Source organism: Melanotaenia boesemani, chromosome 14 (assembly GCF_017639745.1).
Source record: "Melanotaenia boesemani isolate fMelBoe1 chromosome 14, fMelBoe1.pri, whole genome shotgun sequence".
In the NCBI taxonomy this organism is placed as follows: Eukaryota; Metazoa; Chordata; class Actinopteri; order Atheriniformes; family Melanotaeniidae; genus Melanotaenia; species Melanotaenia boesemani.
The window spans coordinates 7597088-7612541 of NC_055695.1; the positions used below are offsets into that span (position 1 = coordinate 7597088).

Below are 15454 nucleotides of genomic sequence, written 5' to 3' on the forward strand. Positions count from 1 at the left end.
ACATAAAGATCAAATACTGTAGATTTCCAGTATGGATATTGTTTATTAAAACTTACTTGAAATTTGTTGTGTATAAAGTACCATTTTGTAATATTCTGAAACTATATGAACATATTGTAATGATAGATGTCTATTAAGTAAAATATGTTTTCTGGATTTATTCATCTTTGATCCAGCAGATCTCCTTGTTTTTATTGTTCATTTCATGACATTTGCAACTTCTTAGTCTTTGAATGAACCAAAATATCTTTCTTGCCATGTCTTGTTTTTAAGAAAAGTATTGCTTCAAAAACGTCTTGTGCAAGAAAACCTTCAGAAATTCTTCATGTCCAAAGATCTAAGAATGTTTATATGCCCAAACGGTCTGTCATCACTACATACAAACACACAAACAGCAAAACTCTTTTTTCTCCCTATCACATTCACCCACCCACTGATCCACATACAGAGACATAGCGAAGAGTATTGATTTTGCTGTCTCCAGGCTGTTGAGGGTGTGTGCATTTGTGCTAGTGTGTGTGTATAAAAGGGATTAAGGCCTAGCTCGGCTGAGATACCATCAGCCATCAACCCTGCTAGTCCGCTTCGGGCTTTCCCGGCTGCCACATTGTCTATTCTGCTCCGCTATGTGAAAAATGTTGAATATCAACAATGGCTTTCAGTGGTGTATTGTTGAGTTTTTGTATGAACTAATCTTGCCTCAGTGAAAGAGACCTAGGGCTTGGACAAAACGTCTAGAGCCACAGCATTCCTAGCTGGCTCTCCCCTTGAACACTGAGCAGAAGGCTGGGGCTGAGGGAGGCAGAGAAGAGGGGAAGGCAGGCTGGAGAAGAGGCTGGGAGAGGGAGAACTGAGGCTGGGTTAGGAACTCCAAAGCTGGGGGGATAAGGAAGATGGCAGGCCAGGGAAGAATAGAAAAAGTGGGAAAGAGGAAGGGCAGGGTGGAACCCATCTAAGGTGAGAGAAAGCTGAGGGAGATGGAGGCTGATTAGAGGTTCAGCTATGACACCCTTGTGATGAAAGTGCTGTAGCTGGAAGAGGAATGCTAAGCTAAATATAGGAGTAGAATGGCAAGTAGAAAAAATTGTTGATAGCGATGGAAATGTAAGAAGTGGAGGGAAGATTCTGACTAGAGTGATAGGTGTGAAAAACAATGTGAAACATTTCTTACCAGCACTGATATGAAAGAAGTACTGGACATCTATTTAAGCTGAGGGACCAGATACAGGAGTAGGTTAGGCTTAGTCTGGATAAAGAAAAGATAAACAACAAGGGAGACCACTAAAGATCAAAACAGAGGCAGGAAAAACAGAGAAAAGCAACGTAATATCAGCGAGGACTCCATCTTTCTTTACCTGCTATGGATGTAAAGCTGATTTTTTAACAGCAGCTGACGTCCAATCAGACATCAGGATCACTGCCCTTGTCATAATGACAACCATGACATCATGACAAGGTAAGCTGACTGAAAGATTGGTGATTTATTGATTGTTGGTGTTATCGACTAAGTTACAGAACAGGAAAAGAAGACATAGCAGCGGCCATATCTTCTTTACCTGTTCTTTTCTTTTTCACTTTCACTTGCATTAAATTAGACCAGACCCAGAAGGAGCCCAGGTGCAGATGTAGTGTGAGTGAGGACAGCTACTTCCATGCAGGCCTTTACGGTTGTGCTGGTATTTTCATGCAGGTGTATCTGGTAGTAAAGAAGCCTGTAGTTCATGCAGTGTCTTTGTGTGTGTTGCCGTTCCTCTCGGCATGCCTCTCTCTGTCCTGCTGTGTCTGATGGGTCTCCTGCAGAGAGGAGAGATAAAGATGGCATGCGGTCCATATGCAGTATTTTTGTTTTGTTTGAAGCTGACATCTCCTTTATGTTCATCTTGTTATGTTTGAGTAACGTTTATGTAAATTAACAGTTTTCTGCAAATTTGCTTTTGGAAAATATTTATCTGAGTGACGTTTTGAGCTTCATCCATCCATTCAAAGCAATGCTCTCCCACCAGCTTCACCCAGATTCTGCAGAAATCAACACAAGATACTAACAACTGTGTACAGCCACAGCTGCAAGAGCAGATGCCTTTTTGGAGGGTACAGAAACTGAACTAAGACTGTATATTTATTTGTTCTAGCTACTGTTTTGCTAGTTAGATAGTTACAGTTTTACTGCAGCTACCTTTAATAACCACATATGTCAATCAAATTGTTTTAATGTTGCAGTCTGTTATAGTTGAGCTATAACAAATGTATTTACTTTAATCTAAATATATGAATATGTAAAGGAAAAGGAGTGTCAGAAGAGTTTAATAATTTTTTCTCCCCTTTTTTTTTATTTATTTAATTTTTCTGATTGCACAAGGTGACTACCAAAGTTTTTGTTGCTTCTATGGATTTTTCATAGTTCTCCTGAAAACGAGGTGTAGTACATGCAGAATAAGTTACCGCTCTTTCTTCTGGTGAGTCTAACCTGAGTTGTTTCAGACATTGTTTTTCTCTGGCTTGTGTGGGGCGCTGTGGGGTCTACAGGGGTCAATGAGGTTTCTCTCTCTCTCTCTCTCTCTCTCTCTCTCTCTCTCTCTCTCTCTCTGTGTGTGTGTGTGTGTGTGTGTGTGTGTGTGTGTGTGTGTGTGTGTGTGTGTGTGTGTGTGTGTGTGTGTGTGTGTGTGACAGTTTGAGGTCAGTGCCACGGAAACCTGGAACTGAGAAATGGTTGGCTTAACCACTCACCTCCACAACTCACACACACGCACCCACACACACACGCGTGCGCAGACATGTGGACATCATTGGAGTCTAATCGGCGGCCCATGGTGGTTTGTCCTCTCAGCTTGAAGCCCTGTCATTCCTTCCAGCTCTTCTCACAATTACAGCTCTGAACTGAACTAGAAAATCTGCTCCAATCTCACAATTAGTCCCAAGGCCACGCCTGTGTGTGTGCATGTGTGTGTGTGTGTGTGTGTATCTTCACATGAGTATTCTTGTGAGGACCAAGGGAAAAAATAATGTTAGCTTAAGGGGAAAAATTTACACACACACACATATATATATATATATATATATATATATATATATATATATAATGTATATATATATATATATGTGTATGTGTGTGTGTGTGTGTATGTGTATGTGTGTGTGGTTCAATGTGTTCATATTTGGCCAATTAATATTTTTGCTTCATTTTATCATTATAAACCAATTAGACCTTGACAATTATTTCCCAGCATCAAATTAAAATCAGTATTTTGTTTCTGTGTTCCTTTACAGCATGCTTTGTGTTTTTGTTGAAATTATTTCAAAGCAGATGTTTTCTGCTAAACTTCATTTATACTGTAACTGTACAGCCTTGTGATTGGTGCTTTAAAAGAGTACAAAAGATTTTTAGATAAATCATAAACGAATAAGGATGAGATACCCCCCCCCTTTGTCTTGCTGTCTTGTTTACAGTTTTTTAAACATCTTTTATCAGAAATAGACTCAGACAGGGCACAGTCTGTTAATTTAGAGTGAAAACAAGATCGTAGTTTTACATTTAAAAAAAATCTATTTTATCTAAATTGATTCTAATAAAATATCATTTTCCAACAGATAGTTCTGTAACCTACGAAAAATAAATGAACTGTAACATTTTGTGTTATTATTAATAATAATAATAATAATGATGATGATAATAATAATAATAATAATAATAATAATAATAATAATAATAATAAAAACATTCAACAATCTGGATGTAATGTAGAAAACAAAATATTGAAAGTTTTTAAGTTTGACACTTCATTAGATGCACGTTAATGTCAGGTTATCAGTTCCTCAGTTTGCTACAAACTGACAAATGACTTTCCTCTTAAATAAGTAAAGAGCATAATAAAACCTCAGGTTCGTAGATTTTTAAATAATCCAACTAAAGTCCTGACCAAAGCAGCAAATCCAGATGATAGCGGGAATGTTTGAGGTGGGATGAGGGGATGAAGCGGACAGCGGAGGAGAGAACACTGGTCAGAGCAGGATATCTTCTGTGGGAGGGAGGGAGGTTTTCATTGCCTGGGGGGAAGGTAGGCCTGACTGGGCAGCAACAGAGATGCTTAGTGCCGCATGGCTTCCTTCTAAAGACCCGGCCTCCTTTCCCCCTTGCGCATCTCACTCCTGTGTCTCCCTTTTCTCCTCTGCCACCACTTTCTCAATCATTTCCCTCTATCCTCCTTTTGTTCCATCCCTCCTTCACCCTCCAGTTCCTCCTGCCTGGTCTCTTTTTCTTGCTCCATTCCTTCATTCCTCTCACTTCCTTTTTTTTCTTTTTCTCCTCCCCCCCATCACGTCTGGGCCATTACAGACACTCAGGCCGGCTGAGAGGTGGGGGGTGTGTGGCTGCAGTGGTATGATGGGGAGATTGAGGAGGCACAAAAGGCCTGAGATGCAGCGGTCCAACGAAAGTGGCTGGCTTTGAAAAGAAGCTGGACGGCTTCTTAATGCAGCGAGTGGACGGACACACTTGGATAGACAGACAGAGCAGACTCAGCACTTTATCCTCATCCTTTAGCCGATGCCTGTTTTGGCCAAAAAAAGCACATCATTTGCTGCGCGCCGTTCCCTGTATGCCTGATGTTTTGTCAAACACATTAAGATGTGATGGAGGGATAGGTGGAAGGAGGAGGAAAAGAGGGTAATACAGCTGAAGGCCAGACACTTAAGAGGCTGAAAGAGAAAACTTTTTTTCTGTCTCTAAGAGGGAAGGCGTACGCATGGATGGAAAAGAGGAGTGTGCATGTTCAGAATTTTGTTCTGAAGTTGCTGTTTTTTAGGTACATTAAGACTTTGCACATTAGTATTTTAACTTTCCTACTGTGCAGCTCTTGTTTTGTTTTATACTGAATGAGAAAACATTGACAATGAAGTTGTATGCAGCACATTAACAGAGCTGAGAGTACCAATTCATTCATGCTTTCATTTTTTCACCACTTATTCCAATTCAGGGTTGCAGGGAACCTGGAGCCTATCCCAGCAATTAGCAGGCAAGTGGCAAGGTACACCCTGGACAGGTTGCCAGTCCATCTCAGGGAGACAAACAACCTCAGACTCATTCCTACGGAGAATTTAGACTGACCAGTTAACTTAACATGTATGTCTTTAGATGGTGGGATGACACCAGAGTACCTGAAGAGAACCAATACATACACAGGAGAGAACCCTTGCATACATGGGGAGAACATGCAAACTCCACACTAGCTCCAAACTAGGATAGCTAATAACCCCCCCTACACTAATAAAGCTAACTTTGTACCTTGAATCTTCAAATTACTAAACATGATCACAGTCAGGTAAAAAAAAAACCTTCATTAGTCCCTCAGTGGGGAAATTGCTTTGTTGCAACAGTACAGGCACAGTAAGCAGAAGCACACGTGTGATTTCAAACAAGAACACATACACACACAAATAATAAATAACAATATGTACAGTATATAGTCTGACATATAGCATATAAATATATACCTAAACGCGTATAAATATGTAAAGACAGTTTACACGTGTTCATTGTAAAGTCTGATAGCAGCAGGGAGGAAAGACCTGCAGTATCTCTCCTTTGCACAGTGAGGATGAATCAGTCTGTCACTGAAGTTGCTCTCCAGGGCAGAAGGGGTGTCCTGCAGGGGGTGGGACTCATGGTCATTGCCTGAACCTTTCTGTCACCTACCTCCTGCACTGAGTCCAGAGAACAGCCCAGGACAGAGCTGGATTTCCTGATGACTTTGTCCAGCTTCTTCCCCTCCTTCTCTGTGATGCTGCTGCTCCAGCAGACTACACCTTACAGGATGGCTGATGCCACCACAGAGTCACAGTAGGAGTGCCCCCTTCACTCCAAAACACTGCAGTCTCCATAGAGCCTGCTCAGACCCTTCCTGTACAGTGCTTCCATGTTGTGAGTCCAGTCCTGTTTATTGTTTAGGTGAACACCCTGGTACTAAGTCCACTCTCTCAATGCCAGACCCAGTGTAGCAGGAAGAAAACCACATCTTCCACTCCAATACCAGGCCGGTAGGCAAACTGCAGTACATCCATGGAGGGTCCCACCGTGGAGCAAAGGTGTTCCGGGATCAGTCTCTCCAGCGTCTTCATTAGATGGGACATGAGAGGCACCAGCCTGTAGCTGCAAAGTTCTCTGTTGTGCAATGTCTTTGGCACTGGTACGACACAGGAATCTTCCAGAGCTGTGATACCATATTCAGTTAGAGGCTCAGGTTGAAGACACGCTCCATAACTCCACACAGTTAATTTGTGCAGGACTTAAGGAGCCTGGAGCTGATGCCGTCTGGTCCAGCATCTTTTTTTTTTTTGCTTTGATCCTCCTCGGTTCCTTTCTCACCTGGGCTGCTGTAAAGAAAAGGGGTAGGCAGGGGGGTTCTGTGCTGGGAGGTGGCTGAGTCCAAGGAATTGTGGAGTGCTTTGATAACAGTGATAGTTGTGGTTGGAAACCTGAAGCTTTTCTATTTGGTTCAATTATTTCTGGCAGTTAAGAGATCAATAAAAAATAAAATAACTTTACAAATCCATAACTTTGTGGCACTAATCTTGGTGAGACAACATCAAATACAGGCAGCACTTTTCTTAAAAAGCTTTAGTCATAAACAGATGAGCTGAATGGATTTACTGTCCAGCTCCCTTTTTTATCAGCCTAATTCTCAGAGCAATTATGGCAGTTTTTATTCAGCGGTATTATTTCAGTCAGATGGGAGGGGTCCCTAAATCATATTTTCTGCCTACGTTTATTTACATGTGTTGGCTGTCTCTTTGTTGTGGGTGGTGTAGGAGTATTATTATGGATTTGGCTCTAGGAGCTTAGCTGGTCTGCGATTCTGATATCAGCTGGACTTTGATCAAATGCAACAAGCTTTAAATCCACTTTAATCAGAGCTGTGTTAGTTCACCAACAAGGAGATTTCATGACAGCTGCAGCTCAGGGACTTTTTCTGAGCAGCTGGGGAATAAATGCATGCTTAACAAAGCTTTTGTTTATCCTAATAATCTTTAATGAATATAAATATGCTCTAAAGACATTTCCTAAAAGTGGAGGAAAACTGGATGGAATGGTTTGGTTGAAAAGCCTGATGAACAAACACTTATCATTACTGATTTATTTGTCTTGCATCTTGGTCTTGGTCTTGATAATGAACTGAAAAGAGTAATAAGTGTAATAGTGTTTCGGGTCTACCTTAGGCAATAAAGCTGGATTCACACAGATGACATGCAAAGTTAAGTTTGGATTCACATAATCTGGCATACAAGAACTCAGGTGATTTGATTGGCTCCTGCACTAAATAATTGATCTATTCTTAACAGATGTCATCCTATTCAGATTGGATGCAAGGGGGAGGCTGGTCATGCTTCTGCAGTTTTTAATCTAAATTATGTACAGAAATAAAAAAAAAAAAAAAAAAAAACAAAAAAAAAAAAACAACATTCAAGATAAGAAATAGGATGGCTCACTGTAAAGACACTGTTCAGTTGTATTTGTGTTAATGTAATTTAACTAAATAAGTTTGTTTACCAGCCCTGGGACCACAGATGAAAATTTACTGGTGGCAAAGGGCACATTTACAGTAGAATAGTTCGGGGAACTCGGTTGAAAAAAAAAGGTCTACCTTATGTGGTTTGGTTTGCTTTCACACTGCACTTTACTAAAGTGGTGCAAACTACCTGTACAATGTTATGCATTACAAAAACTGCTCACTAGGGACAATAGTCCACAAACCAACCACTGACTGAAATGGACTTGTTCACTGCAAGTAAACAATGTAGAAACAATAAATGTATGCAGTCTTGAAGTTTGTTTTTTTTACTTTGGTGTTCAAACTTGATAGGGTTTTCACAAGAATCTCTCCCGAATGAGCAGCAGGAGAGGCATTGAGCTATCCAACATGTGGCACTACGACATATCTGACATTGTTTCCTCTTTGGTTCACTGGATGGTCCATTTGCTTTCACACTTCCAGCAAAAAGCACTAGGGTTCACTTACAAGTGAGACGAGACCCCTGGTTTTCAAGTAGACATAGTGCAGGGAATTCCACTCCATGATCTGTTTGGTCCACTCTACATAAACCCTGGTCCACTTCCACGGGTAGTACGGTTCGTTTGGAGCAGTGTGAACATGTATTCACACTCTGGTTTAGACCAAACACCAGGGTTCATTTCCAAGTGTATTTATGGTTACTCCATTATTTACTTGCAATGAACAAGTCTTTTTTAATCCTGGCCAATCAATAAGCTGGGTTTTCTTCTTCTTCTTCCTTTTTTCCTTCTTTTGGGGAATATCACCCATAACAATCAAGTTTTGTAATTTCTTGACACCGTAGCGTGAGTAGGTTCATTTTGTCTATTCCAGGTGTTTTGTAAAAATTCTTTTTGATCAGGCAAGGAGTTTTTAAAGGAGTTGTAATTTTACCTTTGGCCTGTGATAAGCCCCCTCATCATGGATGACACCATCAACCATGATGAAGAGGCATTCATGCTATCCTGCACATGGGACTTTCTCCTGCAAAGAGCAGGAGGCGTGACCAGCCAGGCAAAAATCTGTCAGATCGCCGGGCTGGTCACACCTCCGGGATGCCATCAGCTGATAAAGATACATCATGACAGACATTTGATGAGGTTTCTGAAGAAGACTGAAGTTACAGTCAAAACATGTAAAAAATTTAACTCCTTAAAAAACTCTTTGTTGATCAAAAAGAATTCTTAGAACTATTCTTGACCTCATTCAGGTGGTTTGGTCCATTTGAGCTAAGGACAGTGTGAACACAAACCAAACCAAAGGAAGGTGCAACACTTCTCAGAATTTTCTGCCCAATGGAGTCCTCCAGACGATCCTGGCGTGAATGCTCCCTTAGTCATAATTAGCCCTCTTGGGTGACTGTTGCTCAGGTTGTTGACTTAAAAAGAATTGCAACTTGGTCATTAATACATGACAAATACATGTTGTAATTTCTGGGGTGCTTTTCTTGACCTTCGTTACCAAAATCTCTTCACTATAATTACATAGTTGTGTAGGAGTAAGAGTGACCTTTATGTACCATGCAAATCTATTATCTGTGTATCTATTATCCTTTGATCACTCTGGTTCGAATAAAACTGTGATATATTTTTATTTATTAGATTTATATAATAATATATAGAATTTATATAGACACATTTTATTTTTTTCTGAAACCTCTTGCAATAGGGCATCATCATGTCTCAATTTTGATTTGTGAAATCAGTTTTGAGACTATCTTTCCCAAATATATATTATTAAATGTTACTTTTCATGCTTTACCTCAACATATTGATAGAGATATAGCATGTTCTGTCAGCAGAATATGGGTGTATGGGTATTAAACCTTAGTGAGTGTGCATATTAGCACAAACATGGGGTGGATAATAAAACAAAGAGGTTGTAGGAAATGAGAGGGGATGGATTTAATGCAAAACAATAGGTTTTTAAGGCTTAAACTGATCTGCTGCATACCTACAACAACAGCCAAACATACACACACTCCCCAGTCAGTGTGAGCATTTGCCAACAAGTTACACACACACACAGCTGGGATAACCAAATCCAGCTAGCCCTCTTCCAAGTTCGACCAAGTCTGTTCAGTGTAGCCACACACACACAACCATCCACATGCTGCTCAACATCCAAAACCTTGTGACGTCCAGGCCAACTCCCCATTTAACGCACACACATATGTATAGTGTAACCACACAGCTTAGCCCACCAGTAAGACCCACACAGGCGGCATCTGTGTGTGTGTGTGTGTGTGTGTGTGTTTGTAGCGGTCAGCACTGAGGCCTTTCTCTCTGGTTGGGGAGTATGGATGGAGGGATGGAGAGGAAGAGAGACAGAGAAAGAGGATTATAGTGATAGGGAGACAAAGAATGACAATAGTTTGCTGCATTTTGTCAGAGCGGATTTTATGGAAAAGCTGATTTGGAGTCTGCCACCAACAAACAACGATCGGAAATATGGGATTTATTACTAAATCAGTTTGAGAATTTGCAGGAAGTTTAACAACGCCTAAAGTGTGTTTGATACTTTTCAGTTGTGTGAGTGTTTATGAAAGCTCAATCAGCATCCTAACATGGTGTTTTTCAACAGTAATACATTATTTAGGAGCTAATTTGGTTTTGGTATGTAGGTATTGGTATATGGTATGTAAATGTTAAAGCCGTGCTAAGAGGTTTCACCATTTACAGTTAAGCATTTTGTGGCACAGATATATCAGCATATAAATTCACAAAATCCAGTAAATGTATTGGTCATGATTTAAGCAAAACAAGTCAAGTGGTGTGGTCTAGCTGTTTTGTTTTCTTTCCAATTTTGTTTTAGAAGCATGCAAATTCAGCCAGTTGACCCAGTTAATATCTGCCATGAGCTTTAACAGTGAAAAAATTTACCTAACATGCTGTAGGTCTACCAAATCATACACTATCTAGAAAGAAAGATGATTACCTTATGAACATTATAGGATTAAAGAAATCAATTTATTGCAGATTAACAGTCCAATGCATTTTGTCCTCTGCATTTAACAAATAAATAGTATTTATCCAACAAATTACAGAAACATGGTCTCTTTGGATTCTTTGCTCTTTTACTTCTCCCTCTGCTAAATGAGGCACTGCTGCCTGTGAGAGCCAAACCACTTTTACAGTTTAAAGAAAATGTCACCAAAGCAGCGGGTAGTGGGAGATCCAGGCACAAGGCAGCGTGAGGGTGGAAAACAGCAGGATCAGTCTGAGTGAATGAAATGATTTAATGTTTCAGAGTCGGCCTCGCCCCCAGGGAATGGAACGATATGGGCTCCTAATTGACACCAGGTCAACTGCCTCCCTCTCTCACACACTGACATTCTCACACTGCTTTCTGTTTCACACTGTCTCCGTTTTAGCTGTCCTTCTTTCAGACTCTCCCATACATGGTCTCCGCAGTGGCCCAGACCAGTCCAGCACTGGCTGGTGCTGGACAAACAAAGGCCTATGCTGTCTGGCTATAATGATGGATGACCACCAGGCTCATATCTTATAGGGATTTCACAGGAGTCAATTCGTTCCCAGACTGAAGTTCAAGTCAACTGCCTTCAAATGGATTCCCCAAAACTCAAAAACTGGGTTTTTAAATTCTTGAAAAAGCACAAATATTTTATGATTTTTATTACTCCAGAATTAACTATCAACAGAGCAGCAGTTAACAACAGCTGAATATGATTAGCAGGAAGTGGAATGTTTATTAGTGTGTGTATCAGCTGACTGACAAACCCTTGTGGTCATTATTTCTCACTTTTGCAGTGTGTGGGCATATTGTGACAGTGGTTGCCAGCTGAGCGCATGTTTTGTGCTTTTAGAGGGATTGTATTGCTGTGATACATTTTTTTATGGAGAAAAAGTCTCCATAATAGGCTAGTATTACTACATTTTATATGTTTTATTTCAAGAATTTTCTGAAATCAACATGAATTTTTCTTGTCTCTAATGCTGGAGTCTGGCTTCTTCAGTCTTCTGTTTGTGTCCCAAAAACTCCTGGAAAAAGAAATCCTGCATTTGAAGATTTTTTTTAAATCATACGTTTATTATTTAAGCTGCACAAATTTTCTTTGTAACCTTTAGCAGGTCATAACACTATTACACATGTTACAATATTTGTCCAAAGTACAGATTTTTTTTCTCTAGTGTCTCATACATATTTTGAGAATTCTCCAAAATAATTTGCTGACTGATTTCAGGAGATTAAATATAGAAGTATTTTTTAACTAACCAGCTTATAACATTTCTATGCATTTGTTTGAGGTAGCAGGGTTTTATTTTAAAGCTTCACAAAGCAGTAGCTGCTTCTAGATTAGATCCTTTACACAGAAGCATGCAAAACATAATATTTCCTGGGAAATTACTTTATTTTTGTTTATGGACATAAAAACAATTAAATAGAGGATGCAATCTCATAGCTTTTTTTTTATCAAACTATCATAAACTGAGTGAGCATTAGGAAGCTACAGGAGTTAGACACGAGTATCAGACTGTCAGTCTGTCCCCTGTCCAGTCCAATATCCTGCTCATTTTTTTTTTTATTAAATCTTTTCTTTTGTTTTTCACTCACTGTTCGGTCATGTTGAAGCATTTAACCATCAGTTAGAATTCTCTAATTTTCAAACACACATCAGCTGGTTCAGACACAAAAATGGGTGATTTTTTTTACTAAACTGAGAAGCAAAGTTCTGCAAAACCTCAGACTAGATGTTGGGAAAGTTACCCAAACAGGCTGTGAACCAAAATACTTGATTACAGTAAAAACAGTGAAAAAAAGCAACGTTATTTGCTTGTCTGGTAATTTTGTGTCTTTAAGATGCAAACCTTCACCTCATACAACCACCCTGACCTGACCTGGACTGACACTTTGGTTCCTGGTCGACATCAAGTTCCTTTCTCTATATATTGAAATAGATATAGAATATATATGAAATCGTGATCCTGTATTTAAATAAAATGACTAAAAAAAATAAAAAATAATTATATGCACTGCACTAGCACTACATGACAGCACCTGGGTCCAACTGGACTCAAAAGCGGTCTGACTATCACTTAATTATGACGTCCCATCTTGTTTGAATTCATGCTTGTGTTGTTCTTACTCTCAAATGTAAATCGCTTTGGATAAAAGCGTCTGCTAAATGACTGTAGAATAGAATATTCTTTTGGAATCTATTGAGCTACAGATCATAAATAGCATTAGCTTGTAGTTGTAAAATGAAAATGGATTAAGAGATGGAGAATTTTCTTTGAATGATGCCTCTGCTGCATTTTGTGAACCTGCTGGAAATCTTGCTCGAGTTTCAGACTACAGATCACATGTGGCATTTCAATCCTACTTTTAATGATACAATACAATACGATACACCTTTATTGTCAGACACATCTAATATTTCTTATGTGTCACATCAGCGAGATGTTTTACACAGAACAATATGTACACACATAAAATTTGCATTGGGTAGTGTTACAAATTTTCATGAACCTTCTCACTTAGTATACAAAATCCAAGTTTAATCTAATGAATGAATCAATGAATTCAGCAAAATCTAAAATTGCCGGTCTGGAGCTGTGGGTTAAATATTTATGTTATTTTTAATGCACATGGATCTGACTGAGCAGTGATCTACTCAGATGTAGTAGAGCATAATAATTATTCTTGCTCATGTATTATTTTTTTTTTTTTTTTTTTTTTTTTTACAAAAGTACAAACAGGCAAAAATGACATGAATTCCTGGGTTTGTTGTTGGCACCAGCTTGATAATTGCAGCAGCATCATGCTATTGACACAGGTGTATTTTATGCCATTTAATCACCTGGTATTATCTCAGTGTTGTTCTCAGGTTTCCTCTACAGTATTGTATAATGTGACCAGTACCGCCAGCAGCTCCACCTGCAGTGTGGATTTCACTGATTTTCGCAGAGGACTTACATCACAGGAGATACAGCAGTGATTTACTTTCTTTCCCAGTATTAACACCTATTTGAGGTACCTCATGCATTTGAAGAAATGATTTCAGTGTAACACTTAAGTGACCTTGTAAATATTTGTGAAAGTGAAAGATGAAACATCATGTTTTGCATCTCCAAACAAGATCAAATCTACTGAAGTTAAGAGACCTGCAGATGGAGGCCACGGCAGGAGGAGAAAGTGCAGGTGTCAAAGGCGACGCTAACAGATGATCAGCTCCCTCCCTGACATTTTCAACCCTCTGATTTATAACATGCAGCACGAGAACACGTCTCGCACATCTGAGCACCACCGCAATGGTATCTAATCAGATGCCAGAGGAGACGATGGTGTCAGAGCTTAGAGAAAACACTCTGATTCCCCACCCGCTGTATTGTCACTAAATGCTGCTTCTCACTATGGACTGTAAATGATTTAATTTGAGCGCCAGATGTGGCGTTTAGATTCTGCTTGTGCTTGTTGAGAGTGGCAGAGGGAGGAAAAGAGAGATGGAGAGAGGGAGGGAAGGAGAATGCGGAAATGACAGGAAGGAGAGAAACAGCTTGGCAAACCGACAGTCAACAGCAGCCCAGGCACTTGACAGAGCTTTCAAACACCATGATTGTGTGAGTGTGTGCGCTCATGAGTGTTTTTTTTCCACTTGTGTATCATGACAGCTGAATGAAAATCAATCTGCTTCTGCATCTGCCATCTTGAGTGTCGGGAGCACAGATGGGCCTTCCCTGTTACGCTGAGCTTGCTGGCAGCTGACCAACTCAGGTTTTTCTACCTTTTCCTTTCTCTTCTTTCCAATTTCAGAGTGCTCCTCTCCTCTCCTCTCCTCTCCTCTCCTCTCCTCTCCTCGATCTCGATCTCGATAATCAGATGCCAGCTACTGTGGAAGTTTTTCTTCTTTTTTTCCCCCTGCGTTGACATCTCCAAGTCAGTCTGACAGCAGATGTTTGTGGCCTTTCGAAGCAGCAATCTGGGCTCTAATCACCCTCATTGACGGCTCAGAGGGTCCCTATTGCAGCTCTGAATGGCAAATTAAAGCGTTTTTAGATAACGTTGGTAATTGGCTAAATCGTTCATAAGCCTGGAGATCACACTTTTAATCTTCAGCCTAACATGTCGGATCATGAAACCGAGACAGATCTCATCCATGTGTATCTTGTGGCACATTTCCTTGCCCCTCCATCCCGTTTTGGTTTCTTTCCGGATGTGCTACAATATGTTTGATGCTTAATGATTTGCCCATCAGATTAGCAAACACTAATCGTTCTCTCTGTTACAGTTTGTCTCTGTGTCAGGCTTCCCTGCCATCCTCTCTCTTCTCTCATCTCCCAAACCCATCTCATCTCTGACATTAACTCCATTAGCTTGGTAATTGGCTCTTAAAGCAGTGTTCACAGACTTCCAAGGCCACTTAATGTCCATCTTCTTTCCTCCATTCGCCCCTCTGCTCCCCAGTCGATCTTCTACCTTCCTCAGTAAATAGCATTAACTAGTCCTGCATAGAAATCTGAGGCCATATTAGTGTTATCCTCTCCTCTCAGCCTATTGCCAGGCTTATGAGTCCTGATCATTGAAGATGATATGACTAAGTGGATATTTTTTCTCACATCACTCCCAAATGGGGCTCCAAATAAACCCCAGCTGTTACAGATGAATATGTAAATTCTGGATATGGAGATCTCCCTCCATTTTTTCACCAGCCCAAGAAACCAAATCTGTATTTAAAAGATGTGGATGTGGAAATTCAGCCCATCATCACAGACTGCCCCCTCCTCAATGTTGGCCTCCCTCTTCATTTCCACATAGGAGATAAAATGTGATAGTATTTTTTTCTTGAGTGGAAATTTAAACTGTTTAGGCAACAGAAATTGTTAGTCCACATTTATTTTAGAGTTTCTTAGGAGGCTAAAAGAAATACCTAGATTGGATTGTTTTTAAAGAGC

The 15454-nt window shown here is 40.0% G+C and overlaps 1 long non-coding RNA gene across 3 annotated transcripts in view; it reads left to right on the top strand.

Moving 5' to 3' along the window:
• Positions 1-760: 760 nt before the first annotated feature.
• LOC121653678 overlaps positions 761-15454 on the top strand; it is an 88143-nt gene continuing 73449 nt past the window's right edge. For all 3 annotated transcript variants that reach the window (XR_006012835.1, XR_006012834.1, XR_006012836.1), the window contains exon 1: positions 761-1456. This is a non-coding gene — a long non-coding RNA (uncharacterized LOC121653678). The remainder of the gene's footprint in view (positions 1457-15454) is intronic.